We start from the raw sequence: 23,218 nt of genomic DNA on the forward strand, positions 1-23,218 counted from the left end.
GAGCAGAAACAATGACAACCCTATCCCTCTACGCACAGTTCGCAGGTCAGAACATTAATTCAATTTCTCTTAACCTCACACTTCCTTTTTACATCACTGCCTCACACTGAGCTGCACACAGGCTTTTCAAAGCAGTTGCCATACTTCCAGTTAATTTCTAACTTGAGCAATTTGATTGCAAGCACTATCGACCTTCAAAAGGCACGGAAACAGCACTGTTGTAATTTAGTATGGTCATGGACACTGAGGGGTACTGCTGAGCATAAGCACAGGTGCTGAGAAGAGGACCAAAGGAAGTGTCATTGTAGCATAGAGGTGAAGGCTGTATGAACCTACAATTTGTGCAGTATTTTTTAAAGCAGAGAATTCTTCAGTACTTCCAGACATGTCAAATTGATAAGCTTTATGAATTTCATTCACTTCGGTGAAGGTGGACAGAAAAATCTATTGCTTTGAAGAAAATTTCAAGTTGCAGAAATGAGAACACAAATTAAACAGTTGGTGGTCAGTGACACTAACATGATATTGTCATACACACTGTGCAATGTACATATGCCCAAAATTCTTATTTGCTGCAACTGAACAGGTACTTGTAAAGAAAAAGCTAAAATGGTTAATTAATTTAAGAGAGATCGTAAATACATAAATAATATATATTCATTGTAATCCAAGTACAAAAGTGTGATTGCAATAGTGCAGACAGTTCATGATTATAGCATCAAAAAGACATCAGGGATGCTGTGTAACATGTTTCACAAAGACATGGCTAAGCAAGGGCATTCCGGAAACAATGCTACAGCCCATTGGCTTCAACCTTCATGGCACTGATGGACACTAGAGTCAGGAAAAACCAGGGGAGCCGATGTTGGTGTCATCGTCAATTCATCATGGTGCACAAATGTGATGGTTATGTCCCATTTCTGCTCCCCTAACCTGGAACATCTGGCGATCAAGTGCTACCCATTCTATTTGGCGAGGGAGTTCATCACAATCATTCTGGTTGCATTGTTTATTCTTCCTCTGGCTAACATCTGGCTAGCACTGGAGTGACTGAGGACTGTGATCAGCAGCCATGAGGCAGCATGCATTCTGATGCATTCCTCATCTTTGTAGAAGATTTCAATCAGGCCAACCTGAAGAAGTCTGTAACGAACTCCACCAGCATGTCATCTCAGAGACCAGAGCAGCCAACACACTTGACCACTGCTACACCACCATGAAGAATGACTACTGAGCCATCCCACAGTAACATTTTGGCAAAATTGATCACCTGGCTGTCTTCTGGTGTACAAGCAGAAACTGAGGACTACACCACCAGGGGTGAAGATGGTAAAAGTATGGTTGAAGGAGGTGGAAGAGCACCTGCAGGATTGCTTTGAATCAATGAATTGGATCATATTCAAGAACTCACCCTTAGATCTGAATGAATATACAACATATATCACTGACTTCATCAAGACTCGCAGGGACAAGTGTGTGCTCATGTGCACATACTAGGAGTTCCCTAACTAGAAGCTTTGGATGAATCAGAAGATTCGCAACCTGCTAGAGGGCCAGATCAAAGCTGTTGAAGGTCAGTCATCAAAATCTCTGCAAGAAGTCCTGGTATGATCTGCAGAAGGCTATCTCAGTAACAATGAGGCAATTCCAGAGGAAGTTAGAGTCAGAGACAGATACTCGCCAGCTTTGACCAAGATTGTAGGCCATTACATCTAACAAAGCGAGGTTGAACACCAAAAATGGCTGTGATGCTTCACTACCCAATGAGTTGAACATTTTTTTATGCTCGTTTTGAGAAGGAGAACTCAGCATTGCCTACAAGAATCCCTGCAGAATGACATCAGAACATCATTCAAGAGGGTGAACCCTCTCAAGGCATCAGGCCCTGAAGGCATACCTGGAAGGGTACTGAAAATCTGTGCCAATGATTTGTTAATGGACATTTCAATTTCTCATTGCTGTAGTCGGTGGCTCCCACCTGTTTCAAAAGGGCATCAACTAACCCGGTGCCTAATAAGAGCAGAGTGAGCTACCTCAATGACTATCATCCAATCGCACTCACATCCACTGTGATGAAATGTTTTGAGATGTTGGTCATGGCCAGAATTAACACCTTCCTTAGTAAAGGATTGGACCCACTGCAATTCACATACATCACAATTGTTCCACAGTAGACACAATATTACTGGCTCTCCACTCAGCTCTGGATCATCTACCCAACAGGAACTCTTGCATCTGGCAAATCCTTATTGGCTCCAGCTCAGCTTTCAACACCATTTACTCAGTACTGGTCAACAATTTCCAAACCCTGGGTCTCTGCACACCCTTCTGCCACTTGATTCTTTACTTCCTCATTGGAAGACCACAGTCAGTACGAATTGGAAACAACATCTCCTCCTCACTGATGATCAACAAGGCACCCCTCAAAGATGCGTGCTTAGCCCACTGCTCTACTCATTCTGCACCCATGACTGTATGGCTCCGCACAATTCAAATGCTCTCTGCCAATTTGCAAATGACACCAAGGATGTCGGCAGAATCACAGATGGCAATGAGGAAGCGAACAGGAGATAGATAGATCAGCTAGTTGACATTAGCAAAACTAAGGAGATGATTGTGGACATCAGGAATAAATTAGGAGAACACAAACCAGTCCTCGTCGAGGGAGTCAGCAGTGGAGAGGGTTAAGAACTTGAAATTTGTGGCTGTCAACATCCACAGAGATCTGTCCTGGAGTCTCCATGTCAATGCAATCATGAAGAAGGCTCACCAGTGGCTATACTTTGTGAGGAGTTTGAGGAAATTTGGTCTGTCACCAAAGACTCTTGAAAACTTCTATAGCTTTACCATGGAGAGCATTCTATCTGGTTGCATCACTGTCTTGTCTACTATCAGATTTCTGAATTAACAATGAACCACCAACACTACCTCACCTTGTCATTTTCTTTATCTTGCACTGTTTTTAATCTATTTTGAAATGAGGTTTATACAAATGTTTGTACTGTGATGCTGCGCAAAACAAAGCGTTTCCTGACAATAAATTATGATATTGATTAGTGCATGGTTTGGCGAGATTCAAGAGTTTGATAGCTATTGGAAAGAAACTGTTCTTGAACCAAGATATGTTGGTTTTCTGCCCAAAGGTAGAAGGGAGAAGAGGATGTGACCAGGGCAATGCGGGGGCTATCCTTTAAAATGTTGATTGCCTTTCTGAGCGTATGTGTTGATATACAATTTGTCATGATAATCTGGTGATGTTGAGTTTTATATTGATAGAAATAATTAAGACAGCGTAAATCAAGTTTTATTGTGAGTAAATATAGATAGTCACATATGTGCCTTGATAGTTGAGGATCATATCTGACATTCAGATCAAGCTGATTGGAAAGCAGTGAGATTATCACCTTGTTCACTTGAATCACTACTGTCAGATAACTGTACCTGTACCTCTTGGTCTCTCTCCAGGGCCCTGTTACTTGCTGACATGTCCTACCCTGGTTTGACTTGCCAAAATACAATACCTCACACTTGTCAAAGTTAAATTCCATTTGCCACTTCTTTGTTCACCTTCCCAATTGATCTACATCTTGTTGTGAACTTGGATATCCTTCCTCTGTCTCTCCACTACAGCACAATGTTTTATGTCATCCACAAATTTACTAATTATTTTAATTACACTGTCATCCAACTCATTAATATTGATAACGATCAACACCTTGTGGCTCTCTAATAACCCTATATTTCCAAAAAAAAATGTCTGCACTGCTACCCACCAACTCCATTCACTAAGCCAATTTTGAATCAAATGGGCCAGTTCCCCTTGCATCTCAAGGATGTGGAGAATTGCATAACTGTTAAGTCAGGACTAATTCTTCTCTCTTTTGAGCTATTTTCTTCCTGTGGAAGCGATGGAAATTGTGTGCGAAGTTAATGTTCCCTCATTAACTTCCAACACTTCTGTTGTCTTTGTGTCATTGCTGTTGTTGGTGAATTCCTTTGGGTCTGGAACTAGAACAGCAAGGTCAATTCTCAGTGTGCGGGAAAGACAATTTGCTTTTCAATGAGTTGGGTGATAAATTATTACTCACTGCTGATTAATTATGCAAAACCTGGGATTTTATTTGTTGTGGAAAGGACAAAGCCTCTGTTGCTGGGATGAGAGTTGGGGAGGGTAATAATGAATTTGAGCCACTGTAGAATTAGAATACAATCTCAGACACCATTATTTGAGATAAGATGGTGGTTTGGCTACTGGTAAAGGAGGAAAAACCCAACACCTAACCCCAACCAACCAATTTTCCCCTGCAACCGCTGCAACCGTGTCTGCCTGTCCCGCATCGGACTTGTCAGCCACAATCGAGCCTGCAGCTGATGTGGACTTTTACCCCCTCCATAAATCTTCGTCCGCGAAGCCAAGCCAAAAAGAAAGAGTTTCAGATGACCAGATTTTCACTGATTGAACATAGTTACTTAAATACTGTACCTGTTCTTAAAAAAAAACCCAAAACCATCCCTTCCTCATAACCCTCTATTTTTCTTTCATCTATGTGCCTGTCTGAGGGTCTCTTAAATTCCTTAGTATTCTAGCCTCCACCACCATACCTGGCAATGCATTCCAGGCACCTACAACTCTCCATGTAAAAAAAAGCTTACTCTTCGTGTCTCCCCAAACCTTCTTACCTTCACTCTGTACTGATGTTCTCAGGTGTTTTCTACTCCCGCCTATGGAAACAAATACTGGTTGTCTACCTTGTGCATACCTCTCATAATTTTGTAGATCTCGATTAAGTCACTGCTCATCCTCTTCACTCCAAAGAGAGAAGCTAACCTTGCCTTATAAGACATATTTTCCAATCCAGGCAATATCTGGTAAATCTCTACACCCTCTCCATAGCGTCCATGACCAATCTGTAATGAGGTGACCAGAACTGAACACAGTGTTCAAAGTAAAAACACAGAATGATGGAAAAACTCAACAGGTCAAACATTGTCTGTTCTAAGTGTGGTCTCGCCAGGGATTTATGGAGTTGCAACATCACCTCACGTCTCTTGAACTCAATTCCCAAACTAAAGAAGCCTATCATACCATAGGCCTTCTTATCTGTCTTATTAACCTGCACGGCAACCTTGAGAGATTTATGGATTTGGACACTAAACCTTCTGTTCTTCCACTGTTAAGTATCCTACCATTAGCCATATAATCTGCCTTCAGGTTTGACAAGTCTTTCATGGGGGTCCTGGTCAAATGCCTTACTAAATTCCATTAAGACGACTTCTACCATTATAGCTTCATCAATTTCTTTTGTTACCCTCTCTAAAAATCTCTGTTAGGCTGGTGAAGCATGACCTTCCCCTCACAAAGCCATACTGTATCTCTGAGAAGATTGTACTACTCTAAAATGCTCATAAATCCTGTCCTTAAGAATCCTCTCCAATAGCTTGTCCACCACTGATGTAAACTCACTGGTCAATAATTCCCAGAATTCTCCCTTTTACCTTTTTTAAACAAGGGAACCACATTTGCCATTCTCTAATTTTTTGGCACCTCCAATAACCATATTGTTATATATGGTTATATTCTTTCTTTCTTTCACATAACAAGTACAGCACTGAAAAAGGCCAGTTCGACCCTTCTAGTCCATGCCAAATACCAAGTCCCATTGACCTGCATCCACCCCATAACCCTCCACACCGCTCTCGTCCATATACCTATCCAACTTTTCTTTAAATATTAAAATCGAACACACATCTACCACTTCAGCTGGAAGCTCATTCCACACTCCCACCACCCTCTGTGCAAGGAGGGCGTAAAGATCACTGCCAGAGCCCCAGCAATCTCTTCCCTCCCTTTCCATGGCAATTTGGGTGTATCTCCTCCAGCCCTGGTGACTTAGCAATCCTAATGTTCTTAAGATCAGCACTTCCTCTTTCTTAATCTCCACATGGTCCACCCCATATGTTAATTCTATTCTGACCTCACCTTGACCAAGGTCTTTTTCTCTGGTGAATACTAAAGCAAAGTATTTATTTAGACCCTCCATCACCTTGTCTGCCTCCAGTTACAAGTTGCCTCCTTTATCCTTAAGCAGCCCTATCTTCACTCTCGTCACCCTTCTGTTCTTCACATATGCATAGAACACCTTAGGGTTTTACTTAATCCGATTTGACGAGGCTTTCTCATACCCCCTTTGAGCTCCTAAGTCCTTTCTCAAGTTCCTTCCTGGCTACCATACACTTTTCATGAGCCCTTCCATATTTTGCTTCTTAAATCTAATGAATGTTTCCTTCTTTCTCTTAACTAGATGCCCACAGTTCCCAGTTTACTCTCTCTATTTCCTGCCTCATCCCTTTGAATTAGACCTTCCCTAATTAAACAGTTTCCCATTTTGTCTGCTTTCATCTTTGTTCATAGCTATGCTGAAGCTCAGGGAGTTGTGGTCACCATCACTGACATGTTTCCCCACCGAAAGGTCTGTCACTTGACCAGGTTCATTACCTATTACTAGATCCAGTATGACTTCTCATCTAGTTGGCTGTTCACATACTGTGTCAAAAATCGTTCTTGGACACATCTGACAAATTCTGCCCCATCTATCCCTCTCGCACTAAGGAGGTGCCAGCCAATATTTGGGAAGTTGTAGTCTCCCATAACAACAACACTGTAATTTCTGTACCATTCTCAAATCTGCCTACTTGTCTATTTCTTTGAGGGCTATTTGGGGCCTATAGACTACTACCAATATATTGATTATTCCCTTCCTATATCTGATCCATCTACATTGATTCAGTAATCTCTCCACCGTGTCCCCCCTTTCTACAGCTGTGATACTATTCCTGACCAGTATTGCTACTTCCCTTTCCTCTTTCCCCCCATCCTGTCCCTTTTAAAACATTTAAGCTATGAAATCTGCAGCACCCAATCCTGCCCTTGCATCAACCAAGGCTCTGTAACGCCACTATATTGTAATTCCACATACTGATCCATGCTCCAAGTTCATCTCCTTAATGCCTAAAACTCCTTGCATTGAAATAGACACATTTCAAACCCTTCAGCTGACTACTGAGGGATAGAGTCAGATATTTATGCTTCCTTCCCTCCCTGTCCTTCCTCACAAACCCACACCACTTTGTATTATACTTTCTACCTTCTGCCCTCTCATTCTGCTTCCCATCCACCTGCCAAACTAGTTTAAACTCCACAACAGCTCGAGCAAACCTGCCTGGCTGGATATTGGTCCCTCTCCAATTCAGGTGCAGCCTGTTCTTTTTGTATAGGTCTTGCCTTCCTCAGAAAAATCCTAATGATCCACAAATCTGAACCCCTGCTCCCTGCACAAACTCTTCATCTGCCACAACTTCCTATTTCTAGCCTCTCTGGTGCATGGCAAAGGCAGCATTCTCGAGATTACCACTCTTGAACGGTTAGCTCTGAAATATTTCTGCTTAATTGTGAGAAGTTTTGATGAAATAATTTTCTGTTTTTATTCCACTTCATCTCTTTATTGTAATCTAATTTTACTCAAGACTTAGAATAAATCCAATCAGTGTTATTCCCTGGTACAGTAGCAAAACATCTGTAATTACAATCACTAATTACATTCAGTATGATTATAACAGAGACATCCTTGCCATCTCAAATGCTGTGCATATTTATTTCTAACTACATACTGCATCTGAGCAACATCATCTATAAAATGGTATCAGCTTTAGAGCTTTTGTGTAATGATAACTCTTCCCAAACTTTCATTGTCAGTCTGTCACCAACTCTAACTTATCTGCCTGTCTATCATCCAACAGCAGAAATGTGCAATGAAATGAAGGGACGGCATGGTTAGAGTAGAGGTTAGCAAAACGCTGTTTCATCGGGACGGGGGTTCGAATCCTGTGCTGTCTATAAGGAGTTTGTATGTTTTCCCCTGAAAGGGTTTTCCCCACGAGCTCCAGTTTCTACCCACCATTTAAAATGTACCTGGGGTTGTAGGTCAGTTGGATGTAATTGGGTGGTACGGGCTTGTGGGCCAAAAGGGCCTGCTACCGTGCTGTATGTATAAATTTAACAAAAAAATTAAATGCTGTAAGATTGACATGACTTAATTGGTGTCCATCATATTGGCCTCTGACTCTATCCCTCACTTTAGTTTGTGTCTGAATCTAAATCAGACTGTTACTGTAGTACTGTTGTATACGATGCTGAATTAAACATCTTTGTCTTCTTTTAGATGTTTATTTCCTCCTGTAATTCCAACTTTGTTTCTGCTCATCCATTCCTGAAACCCTTATTTGTGTTTTTGCTAAATTTACATTTTACTATTCTGATGTCCTGACTGGTCTTGATGCTGTATTCATTGTATATCTGTTAGTCATCCACAACTCTCTGGTCTTTTTCCCAACTCATGGGAGTTAGAACTGGAAGACACTAGTTTAAGGTGAGAGGGGAGAAATTTAAAGGAGGTATAAGTGCTATGTTTTCTTCAGAGTGCCTTGAATATTTGGAATGAGCTGTTGGATGAGGTAATGGTGGCTGATGCTACTACAAATTTTAAAAGGTATTTAGATAGGTACATGGCTGGGAAAGATGGAGATAAATATATGGGCCTTATGCAGATAAACAGGACAAGCCTGGATGGGCATCATGGTCAGCAAGGAAGGCCCGTTTTTGTGCTGTACGTTTTGATGATTCTCTTAGAGCACCACAGGGATGTGTACTTAGTCCTCAGTTCTAATTGCTTTATACCTATGACTGTGAGATTAAGTACAATGACACTGCATAACATTTGCTGATGGTACCACCATAATGGACTATATAAGAGGGGCCGATATGTCAGCATGCAAGAGGGAGATTGAAAACTTGGCTGAATGATGTAAAAATAACAACCTCTCACTCCATGTCACTGAGACCAAGGGACTGATTGTGGACTTTAGGAAAGGAAAACCAGGAGTGTACAATCAAATAATCAGCAATTCTTGCCTACCATTAGGAAGGAGTTGTAGGTGCGACAGGACTCGTACCGCCAGGTTTGAGAATAGTTGCTACCTCGCACCTCTCAGATTCTTGAACAATAGATTACTTCAGAGACTCATTATTACTTGCTATTTATAACTGTATATTTTTACCTATATCTGCATTTGCATAATCCAAGATGGTGGCATGGCTGTAGCCCACAGGGGCCTCTCCAGACCAGATGCTACAGGAACCCCCCAAGTAGGCGCCGTGCTCAATCTTTGAGCAGAGGAGGATGGGGACTGGAACACGGAGTCAGATGTTGAAATTTGTGGAACACCAAGCAAGAGTAAACCTCCAAAAGAGGCCGCAAAGTGTACAGACTCGATTACCGGGGGATGGAGCTTACCTTGTGGACTCAAAAGGCTGAGGGGATCAAGGCCTCTGTTGAGGCAATGTGGCCTTCAGTCTTTGATGTCGGAGTTGATGTTGCCTATTGCCGAGGGTTGAGGAGACAGTGTGGCGCAGTTGGAGGAGGTGTCCCAAGGTGTGGCAGAATCATGGGCCCGGTTTGGGGGGTTCTGAAGATGCATATCCAGGATCACTGGGCCCTCATGGGGGAGACGCTGTGGCTTTAACTTCAAGAGACAGCGAACTGTGAGAGTGGTTTTCCCTTTTTAAAGAAAGATGATTTAACATCCAGAGTCCAGCTGATGCAGGAAAGCCTGTCCTTGATGATGGTGCTCTTGGATCGGGTGAATGGACTTTAGTGGACGTTTTAACACCTAAAGACATATTTTGATCTGTCTCTTCTGTAACCATGGCCCAGCCTCTGAAAATCAATGTATTGTGGCACTGTATTTTTTTAATATATACATCTTAAGTAGTTGTGTGTAATTGGAGACGTGCGTATAAGAGAGAGAATTTAATTTTGTGATATTTCACTATCCTGTGGGGAGATGGTGCTGGCTAAGGGCCCAAGATGGCAGCAGAGCAGTCGCTTGCAGAGACCTTTTCAGGACCTGGTTCCTCTGTTTCTGGTGCTTCACTCTTTGTAGTTGTTACGTAGATTTTATGGAGGACAGTGCGCTCGGGGAAACATCTCTTTTTTTCTTAAAGTGGCAAATAAAGCCGACTACTACTACTGGTCTGTTTGTTTACAGTTCTTTCTTTTAGTACAGTATAGAGTTACTGGCAGAGATTACTAAGCTTGGTCCACAGAAAAAAGAATCTCAGGATTTTATGTGATGTCATGTTTGTTCTCTGTCAATGAGTATGAACTTTGAACTATATCAGATCTTGTGGTTCTATTTGTAATGGCTGTGTTCAAGTTTTGTTCACTTCTCAAACATGTTCCTGGGACTTACTTTGGCACAAGTTAAAGGGACACTATGAATTAAACTGCCTTTAAAAAAAAATCAAATCATCTTTTAAATGTTGAAATCCATGATTTTTAAACTGAGTCTCCAAATATCCCTCTTTCTATCTCCTGTCTCTCACCCTCCCCTTCCCTCATTCTCTTCCCTCTCTCTCTCTCTCTCTCCCCTTGCTCCCTTTCCCTGCTCATTCTCCCCCTCTCCCGCTCTCCTCCCTCCTTACTTTACTCTCACTTTCCCTCCTTTCCCCCTCTATTTCCTTTCTTTCTTTTTCACTTTTTTCTCTCTCATCCTTTAAGGTGATCTTTAAAATGTATCTTTCACCAGGTGTTTGGACATTCAGTCATGTGGTCTGTCTCAAATTTCTGTTTGATAACATTTATGTGAAGTTTTATACAATGTATGAAATGGTAGAATCATTATAACATGAAAACAGGTCATTCAGCCCACTGAGGTCTCGGCCAAACATCAACAAACATCCTGAATGTTATTGTTGCCACATTAAATGTTCCATGTAATTTAATAGGCTGTTCGGTAGTCAAAAATTCATAATGAAATATGTTTCAGTTCAGGCACTGTTTTGAACTGAATTTTTTTTCTTTATTGGCTTCAATTATTAATAATAACTTTTTCCCTCCATCTTGCCTTGAAGGTGTTTTTAATAAATGGAGAGAAAAGGGTATCACTTAATTTTTTGATCTATTTGGAGATAGCTGATTTATGACCTTTGAGCATTTGTCACATAAATGTAATCTCCCTAATTTCCATTTTTTTTAAAGTTATTTACAAGTGAGAGATTTTCAGAGAAACCAAGTTACTACTTTTCTGTTTTCCCATGATAGTAATTTTATAGACTTTTTTTCGTTAAATCCTTGTCAAGAGGGTATAATAAGATTCATTTATGAATTAATTTTTAAAATACATTGTGTTTCTATGAATACATTTAAGAGTGCTTGGGACAGTGACTTACTAACTATTCTTTCTAAGGATATATAGACCAAGTGTTTAAAATTGGTCCATTCCTCTTCCATTTGTGCATGTCATTCGTTTATTCAATTAAAGATAGTGCATTGAGCACATTTATCCAAAGATAAATTAGCTAAGATTTTTTATCAGCCCTGTATGTGACTGATTTCATAATGGGGTTGTGTTTCTTATGTTATGGTCCTGTTTAGCATTAGATCACTATTGGAAAGAAATTTTTAATGCATTTTCACATATTTTCTTGGTTACTATTCAATTACATCTTTATTTGGTATAGTGATAGTGTTACGGAGTCCAGAGGACTCCAAAACCAGCAGTAATAGATATGCACCACAACACAGGGTTACTTAAACAAAAGTAGTTTTTAATTATATTTGAACAAGAAAACAGAATTAAACTTTAACTTATTACTTAACCTACTTACTTAACCTAACTACTTAATCCCTCCCCCCCCCCCCCTAATACTAAGCACAGGTGTGTGTAATGTATATTTAAAATTATAAAAGTTATTTGGATCACAATCCAATCTCACTGGTTGCAGGCAATTCTTGTACTATGCACAGATGTGAGCATTAACAAAGTTCACCAGTTTTTGGTGCTTAATAGGCAAATGGTTACCACTCAGGAGGATTCTTGCTGGTTTTCAGAGAGAGATTCCTTTTCCAGGACATCTGCAACTGATTCCTTCTCAATCAGTCTTGCTGACATAACTTGCCCCTTCAGGGTTCTCCAGATGATCCTCTTTCTTTCAGGTCACCTTTCAGATCGCCAGTCTTCTCCTTTGGCCAGACAGCCTTCCAAAGTTTGCCAGCTTTGTCTTTCTATCTCCTCTCATATGTTTCACACCCTCCCTCTCTGAGAGCAAAATTGTTCTTCTCTGCCTGCAAAGATCACCTGCTCTCCCAGGCAAGTTGCTGTCGATACTTTGTTGCCTCTTGCAACATTCTGCAAAAGTCCTGCAAATATTGTGTTTTAAAATGTGTGTGTGCAAGCTCCTCTAACAATTCTTCCCAAACCACCTCTAAATACTCTGTCACAATAGAGAACTGTCGATTTCGGAGTCAGTTTACTATGTGACAGCTTTTACCACTTTAATGGGTAGAAGATGGAAGGACTCTATCCCTCCCAGTTATGCTCAATGGATGACCCAAGCCTTATGCTTGAATCTCGAGAAGATCTGATGTAGTTTTGAAAACTGAAGTTAAGTTTAATAAAATGTGGCACACTTTTATGGAATATTTTAATGTTTACAGTGATTTACTATTTTTTATGTAACATAGCTGGTCCAGATCCGTCTGCAAGCTTTGAAAACCTTCCTTGCTGTCCACAACGCTTCTGATCTGAGTATTGTCTGCAAACTTGCTGATACAATCACCACATTGTTGTCCAGATTGTGGATCTAGATGACAAACTATGCTGGTCCCAGCACCTATCCCTGCAGCACACCACTAGTCACAGGCCTCCAGTCTGAGAAGTAATTGTCCACGGCCATTCACTGGCTTGTCCCACACAGCCAATGTTTTTGAATATTTTAATTGAGATTTCACATCCAAAGTACAGAGTACCTATGGATAGATGTTAAAATTCTCAAAGATACACTACACTTAAAATCACCAATGCCTGAAGAGGGCGCACAAAATCAGTGAACCTATGCGGACTCGAAAGGCCAACATGGCCTGTTTCCACTCCGTAAATGGTTATATGGTTATATGAAGCGTTTGTAGTCTCTTTCTGAACATACTTAATTACATATAAGTCAATTCACCAATTCACCAATGCACTATTACTGTTACCCTTTTGGTGGTTTACAGTGTCCCAGTGGCATTCTTGTGCAGCGTATGTACTCCAAGCTGGGAAATACTCACTTTGCTGCATGCCACTGGGTATGCCTGAAAAGTGGAAGCATGAACTAATTTCTTCTGTTTCACATCTACCAGTAAATCATGGGATTGTAAAAGGTCTGCACCCAAAATTGGCTGAACGACAGAAGCTAAGATGCTATTCCAATGGAATGTGGTCCCTCCTATTCCAATTGAGATCCGTCTCGTGCCGAAGCTTGGAATGGTAGTTCCATTTGCCGCTCAAAGAACCAGGTGTTGTCGCTTATAGGTAGGCGTGAATAGACTGACCTCAGCACCTGTGTCCACAAGAAACTTGCGCTTACCCACGTCATCTTGAAGATACAATAGGCCAGTATTTGCGCCAGCTGCCGAGGCCACTACTGGCAGCCGGCTCTTTTTGTTTCCCGCCTTTTTCCTGTAATAGGTACAAGGCTGGACAAATTTATGGGTATTTTTGTCCCCAATGGCAGTGATAAAAACACCAATCTCAGAGTATATCAGTACGTTGCTCCTTCTTTAATTGAACTGCAGATACAGGAGGCTCGTAGGATGCCGGAGATGTATATGCGCCAAAACAGGTTGTATTTGAGCAGACTCTTGTGTAAGAGTACAATAGAGCCTGTCAGTCTCCTGTGCTATGTCTTGGGAATGGCGGAAATCCATGCTAGCAATGGGTATGGCAACACGAGCTGGGAGCTTCGATAGGAATAGGGTTTGAAAGAGCAGGCTATAAGAATGACCATCCGCCAATGCAAACATTTCATTCATTAGGTCTGATGGATTCCTTTCACCCAGGCCTTTCATATTCAAAAGCCGCATGCCACGTTCATGCCTTTTCAATTCCAGTGTATCCAGGAGAAACTGGTGCAACCTGGTGTACTGGTTTTCTGCCGGGGGATTGGCAATAAATTTGCTCACTCAAGATGCGGTAGCGGTGTCCAATGCACCTACAACATGGCAGAACCTTGTGTCCTCCGCCGTTATGCCCCGGACAAAACTGGGTTTCAGCCTGAATAAGCCAAACCTGAGGTTGATGGATCCAGAAAGGAGGCAAGTGAAAACTAACTGCGTCAACTGCTGGCGTGGTGGCAGCTACCGTTGCTGCTGTAGCTGCATCCATTATGACTGTAGACTAAAGCTTCAGCTGAATCTTGTCGTCGGTGTCAGCAATTGTAGCGGCTACTACGGTAGAGCTACTGAAATAATACAAAAACACACACCAGACTAGTCAACTGAAGACTGATTTATTCAGGGTTTACAGGCTTCTTTTATATACTGCATGTCCCGGGCTCCACGAGACAAGGTGGGACGCCACTATGAGATTGCTGCCTATCCACAGGACCAGCAGATTTAAATCTAGCCTTGTAAGTGTCCCACGCCTTCTGGCAGGAGACTCAACAGCTCAACGTGCTGTTCTTTGGCACTCAGTATCTCTTGCATGCAATCCTGGTGAGTAGGCAGACGTCTGCATTATGGTTCCACATGCCCGCAGAATGGTGCCAGTTACAGTTCGCGTTGCCGCGCTGTGCGCCCGCTTGGCCTGCGACAAGGCTGCTACACATAGTTACGCTCTGCTTCTGTTAAAGAGCATGCTGTGTGTGCTATGTCATTATGATTCCCATCTGGGAATATGTGAGAAATGACTGCACCTACCCCAGACTGTAATGCATCTGAAGCTATGACAATCTCCAAGTTTGCATCATATAGTGCATCAAAAGAAGGTTCGAGTTTAGCATCGACTTAACCCGATTGAACGACTCTTGACATTTTGAAGTCCATTTCCATTTGCTACCCATGGTAAGGAGCTTGTTGAGTGGATCACAGAGTTTATGCATCTCCAGCAGAAATGAACTGTAGTGACTGATAAGACCCAGGAATGAACGCAGCGAGGTCACATTTGTGGGCGCTTGATAGCGTCAGTGTTTTGTGGATCTGGCTCTTAGTGAAACCAAGAAATTTCACTGACTTCATGAAAAATGTGCATTTTTCTGGACATATTCGAAAACCATAGTCTTTGATGTGGGGCAGAATGCAATCAAGAAGATCAAACAATTCTTGAGTGTTGCTCCCATTGCTAGGATGTCATCTAGGTACACTGCACCTTCTGAAACATTGTTCAGCTTTGTGTCTATAATATGTTGAAAGACAGCTGGAGCAGTCTTCACTCCGAATGGTAGACGCCTATATCTGAACAGTCAATGGTGAGTGTTGATTGTTAGCAATTCCTTGGATTTGTCATTAACCTCCACCTGTAGATAAACTGGGAAGGTTTTGGGATCCATCTGCCAAAGCTCATCAGAAGGGAGAAAATGAATTTTGAGAGGAAAATTTCATATAGTACAAAAAAAGTAATAGTTTCTATATATCGATAAATAGGAAGAGTCTGACTGAGGTGCATGTGGGCTTTCTCAAGGATAAGGCGGATAATTAATAATAGCACACAAAGAAGTGGGCAGATACATTTCCTCAGACTCCGTAGAAAGTAGAGGAATTGGTGTACCTTTTTATGGTTGCCTCAATGTGCTGCCTTCAGGAGAGGGCTTCTGAAATATGGACTCCCAGGAACCGGAAGATACTAACCCTCTCCACCTTCATCCCATTTGTGCAGATGGGTATGTGGTTCCTCAGCCTCTCCTTACTAAAATCAATAATATGCTCCTTGGTTTTTGGGACATTGAATTCAAAATTGTTGTTATGGCACCATCCATCCAGATTCTTGATCTCCATCTGTTTTATGACTCATTATTTCTAGTGGCCAACAATAATGGTCTTGCCAGTCAATTTGTAGATTGAGTTGACTGATATGATGGTGTTGAACACTGAACTATAGTCAATGGCATCAACCTGACATGGGTGTTCCTGTAGTCTACCTGATCTCATGTAGAATGTAGGACCAGCGAGATGCCATTAACCATTGACCTGTTGTGAGGATAGGTGAATTGAAGTGGGTCCGGGTCCTTCCTGAGATAGGAGTTGCTGTGCTCAATGACTAACATTATCATGTATATTTCAAAGTTTATACAGTTTTGGTCTTATATATGTGAAAAAAAAAAAGTAAAATTGGAGGTTCTATATGGGAGATTCACCAGGCTAAATCCTGGGATGAAAGGGTTGTCTTAACAAAACAGACAGAATAGTTTGGGGCTTACATTTCTTGGAGTTCAGAAGAACGAGTGTGTCCTGTTTAAAAAAATATACAAGAGCCTGCGAGGAGCTTGACAGAGTAAATGTTGGTATGTTATCACCAATAGAAGAGCCTTGACGTACTCAAACTGCAAGGAACTGGTCATTTAAATCTGAGGTACATAACATAAACATAACATAACAATTACAGCACGGAAACAGGCCATTAGGCCCTTCTAGTCCGCACCGAACCAAACACCCCTTTCTAGTCCCACCTCCCTGCACAATGCCCATAACCCTCCATCTTCTTCTCATCCATAGACCTGTCCAACCTTTTCTTAAATAATACAATTGACTCCGCCGCCACTATTTCTCCCGGAAGATCATTTCACACGGCTACCACTCTCTGAGTAAAGAAGTTCCCCCTCATGTTACCTCTAAACCTCTGCCCCTTAATTCTTAACTCATGTCCTCTTGTTTTAATCTTTCCTCCTCTTAACGGAAATAGTCTATCCACATCCACTCTGTCTATCCCTTTCATAATCTTAAATACTTCTATCAAATCCCCTCTCAACCTTCTACGCTCCAAAGAATAAAGACCTAATCTGTCCAATCTCTCCCTATACTCTAGATGCTTAAACCCAGGTAACATTTCTTCTTGAAATTTCTTCTTGCGAGGGTCGTGAATCTTTGGAAGTCTCTGGTCTGACAAGTGGTGAAGTAGAAGGCATATTCTCATGATCCAGTTTCCAGTACTTGCTGGAGTATTTAAAATGGAGTTGGACAAATATTTGATAGATTGAGGAAGAAAGGTGTTTGGGGAAATGACTAGCAAGTGGAGTTGTGGCTATATAGTTCAGCCACAGTCACATTGAATAATGGGCAGGGATGAAGAACCTGATGGCCTACTCCTGCTCCTATTTCTCATGTTCTTGTAGAAGTAATCGTTTGTCTTGATTACTCATTAATGGTCAGGAATGCAGAAAATAAGGTTAATTTCTGGTCTCTTTTAATCACCTGAGCAGTTTTGGTTGCTTTATTTGGTTCATTAGAGTAGCTGCTAATGTTGACATGGTTCTCACCTTCATTTCAGTGGTTTTTCATTTGGTTGGTTCTTCAGATACCACAATCTAAAGCAACCACTTAGCTTTCGAAGGATACAGACAAAAACATTTACAACAGAGCTTATCTGCTTCACACACAAAGAACAAGCTGTTCCAGCAATAAAATAGTAGAGCAGAATGTAGAGTGGAAGTGGGAGATTGATTTAAAATAAAAGGAAATGGCTTTAGTAAACTCGCAGAGTAGCAGGCAGTAATGAGTTAACAATTGTACTGCACACTGAGCTAATTAAGAAATCAGTAAATCTGTTAATTTTAAAAATGTGTTAGTAATGGTGGAGTTTAGCATGACACAAAACTAAAGATTCAACACCCAGTCTCATTTAACTGATTGTAAAATTTACATGCTGCTCACAACACTCAAAATACTGTAAATTTTCAGTATTTTTTAATAATGACTTACCTTTTTAAAGCTGTTATGTATTCTGTTTTCCCTAATTGTTATTTTTGCACAATCATTTATGCTACAACAATATCTTCCAGTCTCTCTCTTGGTGCTTTCACTGATGTTTAAAGCTTGTCTTTTAGTTATAGGTTCATTGCTCAATGGGCCTGATTCTTTCATAATCAATTTATGAGAACTTTGTACAATTTTGATCACCTCTTGTCAAATACTCTTAATCTTTTGTTTTATGGGTATTATTGAATGAGGTATCGAACAGTAGATACCATGAATAAAGAAAGGGATGAGAGTTATTCCCAGCCCTATAACCCTATTTGTTCTATTATAACAAAGAGAATAGTAGACAAGAATAAGTTCAGGAGTGGGGAAAGATTTAATAAAGAAGCAGGCACTATCAATTTAAATGATGTATCTTTGAATTAATACATGAATTGGGAAGCAAGTATCTGTGAACAGGGAATATAGAACAGTGCAGAAGAGGAACAGCACTTCACCCCACAATGCCTGTGTTAACCATAATTTCAATTTAAATTGCACATCTGCCTGAATGAAGGCAATATCCCTCAATCCCTACCTATTCATGTGACTGTCTAAACATTCCTATAATATCTGCTTCTACTATGTTACCTGGCAGCACATTTCAATCTTTATGCAAAAAAAATTGCCAAGTAAATTGTAGATCTTCTTTAACCTTTCACCCTCTCACCTTAAAGCTGTACCCTCCCGTATTTGACTTTTATACCCTGGGATAATAAATTCTATCTCCTCTATCTCTGTCCTAAACAATTTTCCATCAGGTCTCCCCTCACCCTTTAATGCTCCTGAGAAAACAACCCAAGATTGTCTAGCCTCTCCTTACAGATAAAAATCTCTAATCCAGGCAAAATGAATGTCTTCTGCACCCTCCCCAAAGCCATCACATCCTTCCTATGATTCAGCTACCAGAACTACACACTATACCCCAAACCAAAGTTTTAGGTAAAGGCTACATGTCTCCTCACTTTAATTATCAACACCCCGATAGATGAGGGCAAGTATTATGCATGCTTTCCTTACCGTTTTATCTAATTGTATTGCCACATTAAGGGAGCTATGGACTTGGACCCAAGATCACAAATTACATCAGTACTCCTAAGCGTGCTGGTGTATACTTTTCCCAGACTTGACTTCTTAAAATGCAAACCATTCAAGACCAGTCAAATCAAGTCACATTCATTTGTCATTTATTCTATAACCATTTCAGTGCACAGTGTGAAAGAAGATAATGTTCGGTAGAAATCATGTATGTACGTACACACACACACACACACACACACACACACACACACACTCTCTCCAAAATTAGAATCATGGTCATGAACATGTGTCACGAAACTTATTGTTTTCCAGCAGCATTATTGTGCATTACTGGTGCAAAAATTGTTATAAATTACAAATTTATAATTATAGTTTTTCAAAAACAAATAAAGTAGTGCAAAAGAAGAGAAAAAGTTAGTGTCTCTGGTGAAACTTGAAGTAAAAACACACAGAAATGCTGGAAGAACTCAGCTGTTCTCGCAACATGCATCAGAGGTAAAGATATTACTGATGATGTGGGCCTGAGCCCTTCTTCAAGGTATGAGCAAAAGCAGGAAGGCACCTGAATAAAGATTCAAGAATGACGAGGCTACTTGAATAATCTGAGTATTCCTTCTCCGTTGGGTGCTGCTCCTTCATATATCCATAAGTTTCATTTCCTGCATTGATTCAACCATAAATTTGGCCACTTGAGTCTTTTTGCTAGTCTTTTGTCCAGTTTTATCCAACTTTGGGTCCAAATTAAGGTTAAAATCCCCTCCTATCAATATATTCCCCTGTGTATCTACAATCTTCAAAAAAATATCTTGCATAAACTTTTGATCCTCTTCATTAGGTGTATATATATATTGATCAAATTCCTAAGTTCTGAATATATCTGACACTTTATCATTACATACCTGCCTTCTGGATCTATTATTTCCTCCTCTATTTTGATTGGTACATTTTTATTAATTAATATAGCTACACCTCTGGCTTTTGAATTATATCATGTTGCCGCTACGTGGCCTACCCAGTCTCTTTAATTTATTATGTTCCACTCCAGTTAGATGCGTTTCCTGCACAAATGCTATGTCTATTTTTTTCTTTTTTCAGGAAATTTAATAGCCTTTTCCATTTAATTTGGTTATGTATTCCATTAATACTTATAGTCATATAGTTCAACATGCCCATCTCATATTCTGTTTACACCTCATTTCCACTTCCTTACCACCACCTTCCCCCTTTTCCCCACTTTCATCTCTCAGTTTTCCCTTTTTGAACTCAATGTTAAACATAAAATATTTCAACAACTCCCACATCTAAAATTCTCTTAACCCCAAATGTTCCCCCCCCCTCTCTGAGTTGCCCCTTGTCCCTTGCCGGGCAACCGCAACTCTCCTCTCCATTTGGATTGCGAACCCGCTCGCAAGCGTCAACTGATTTCGCAGTGTCTGTTTACACAGGTTATATATCACACCCCTAAAGTTAAAAAAATGGGATCCAACATTATCAGATAGATGTTTTCGCTGTAAGAAGGAAATGGGAACAACAGTACATGCAATTTGGGCATGTGAGAAAGTGAAAAAGTTTTGGGAAGATCTAAATCAGGAATTAAATAAAATCACAAAAAGCAACATACCAAAAAATCCAGAGATCTTTCTTCTAAGTAATATAAGAAGTAAAGAATTAGGCAAACTGGATGAAGTGCAAAAAAGATTTATTATGATAGCCTTAGCTGCAGCAAAAAAATGTATAATGTCAACTTTTAGGTAACATAGCTGGTCCAGATCCCTCTGCAAGCTTTGAAAACTTTCCTTGCTGTCCACAACACTTCTGATCTGAGTATTGTCTGCAAACTTGCTGATCCAATCACCACATTGTTGTCCAGATTGTGGATCTAGGTGACAAGCTACGCTGGTCCCAGCACCGATCCCTGCAGCACACCACTAGTCACAGGCCTCCAGTCTGAGAAGTAATTGTCCACGGCCATTCACTGGCTTGTCCCACACAGCCAATGTTTTTGAATATTTTAATATGAGATTTCACATCCAAAGTACAGAGTACCTATGGATAGATGTTAAAATTCTCAAAGATACACTACACTTAAAATCACCAATGCCTGAAGAGGGCGCACAAAATCAGTGAACCTGTGCAGACTCGAAAGGCCAACATGGCCTGTTTCCGCTCTGTAAATGGTTATATGGTTATATGGTTATAACTTGGAAATCAGAAGAGAGCCTGAGAGTACAGCAATGTTACATAGAAATGAATAAATGTATTCCATTGGAAAAAATAACATATAATTTAAAAAATAAATTCACATTATTTGAACAAATTTGGGAACCGTACAAGAACACAATAGAGAGGGCTTGCCTCGGACCTCCACCCCATAAAATGATAAAATGAGAAGAAGACAAAATGACTTGATCCAGTGTGTAAAAGTAGATGACACAATTTTCTTGTTTATTTTCATTGTGTGATGACATTGTTTAATGGTTTTATTGTATTGTATATGTTGACCATTTAATTAGTTTGGAGGGGTGGATGGGAAGGGGGGAGGGAAGGTGGGGGGGGGGGGAAAGGGGAGAAAGTGCCACTGTGTATATTGAAGAGGGAAATATTTGTATGTATTTTGATTGATATGGTTCACAGTGTGAAAAATTTTTAAAAAATGAAAAAGAATGCAAGGAGGGAGTCCAGATCAAAAATAAAATATTTAAAAAAAAATAGTGTTAATGTAGTTCATTGTCCATTCAGAAGTCTGATGGCAGTGGGGAGGAAGCTGTTTTTGTAACATTGGGTGTTCATCTTCAGGCTTCTGTACGTCCTTCCCAATAGTAGCAGTGAGAAGAAGCCATAGCCCAGGTGATGAGGTTCCTTGTTGATAGCAGTTGCTTTTTTGATCCACTGCCTCTTGTAAATGTATGTAATGGAATGAAGACTTATGTACTTGATGATGATGGCTGAGTTCACATCTCTCTATAGGCTTTTCCTGTCTTGCGCATTGGCACCACCATACATTAAAAACAAGAGCTCCTAGCACAGATCTCTGTGGAACACCACTGATACACAGACATCTTGTCTTCTAAGACCAAGCCAATTTTGACCCCATGTGATGTAATCTTCTGGATCAGCCAACCATGATGGGTCTTAGTGGAAGTGTTACTCAAGTCCATGTACACAGTATCCACAGCTCTTTCCCTATCAATCATATTTGTTACTTCTTCAAAAAATGCAATCAATTTTAGGTTGCAAAGTCAGTGTAGCGATTAGCGCAACACTGTTACAGCACCAGTGATTGGGATTCAAATATGGCACTGTCCCTAAGGAGTTTATATGTTCTTCCTGTGTGTCTGCTTGGGTTTACTTCAGGTGCTCTGGTTTCCTTCCACCCGTTAATTCATACCGGGGTTGATTTGGGTGTAATTGAGCAGTACAGGCTCGTGGGCCGAAAAGTTCTGTTACTGAGCTGTATGTCTAAAATTTAAAAATTTTTTAAAATTGTAAGCCATGACCTCTCCTGCACAAATAAATCTATTCTTTTTCAGATGTGAGTAGATCCTCTCCCTAATCTTCTCCAATAATTACTCTTCCACGATGTAAGGCTCATCAGCTATGCTTTAATTGCCTGATTTGTTCCTATTGCCTTCTCCAAATAGAGGTTATTCTCCAATCCTTGGTTAACCTGTGGCTAAAGAAGATATAAATATCTCTATAAGGTCCTCAGTCTTGCCTCTTTGAATAACTTGGGAAAGATCCCATCAGGCCATGTGGACTTTTCCATCTTAATCTTCTAAAAGAGACAGTACCTCCCCCTTCCTGATGTCAGCATACCCTAGAATATTAACATACTGCTCCCTGACCTCACTACTCTCCACATCCTTCTCTATGGTGAATATTGATGTGAAATCCTCGTTTAGTAATTCTCCTACTTTCTCAGGCCCCAGCCATGCATTTTCTCCTTCCCTCTCCCCAGTTCACTATGTTCCAGTCACATCTTAGGAAAGAATTCAGCATGATCGTATTGAATGATGGAGCAGGTAGAAAGGGACAGATTTGCCTGCTCTTCTTCCTTTATGTTCTTGACTAGGCTACCCCAACAACACCTCCCAAATCTTTGATCTTTAGCAGAAGTGGGGTAAGGGCTGCAAATGCATGAAACATCATTACCTCTTGTACCCCCTCCAAGTCGTATGTCATCTTGGCTTCAAAATAAACAGGCAGTTCCTTTACCATCACTTGTTCTAAATTCTGAAACTAGGTGCCAAATAGCAAATTTGCTTAACTTTACCAGAAGAGTTGATTAAATGAATAAAGAAAGAGAGTTGGAGAGGACAACATCTGAACAAGAGGAGAAAAACTTTTGGAAT

The 23,218-nt window shown here is 40.6% G+C and overlaps 1 protein-coding gene across 13 annotated transcripts in view; it reads left to right on the forward strand.

The window, feature by feature from the left end:
* tpk1 (thiamin pyrophosphokinase 1) overlaps nucleotides 1–23,218 on the forward strand; it is a 410,665-nt gene that overhangs the window by 136,311 nt on the left and 251,136 nt on the right. The window lies entirely within an intron of this gene.

This window comes from Narcine bancroftii, chromosome 1, assembly GCF_036971445.1.
Source record: "Narcine bancroftii isolate sNarBan1 chromosome 1, sNarBan1.hap1, whole genome shotgun sequence".
In the NCBI taxonomy this organism is placed as follows: Eukaryota; Metazoa; Chordata; class Chondrichthyes; order Torpediniformes; family Narcinidae; genus Narcine; species Narcine bancroftii.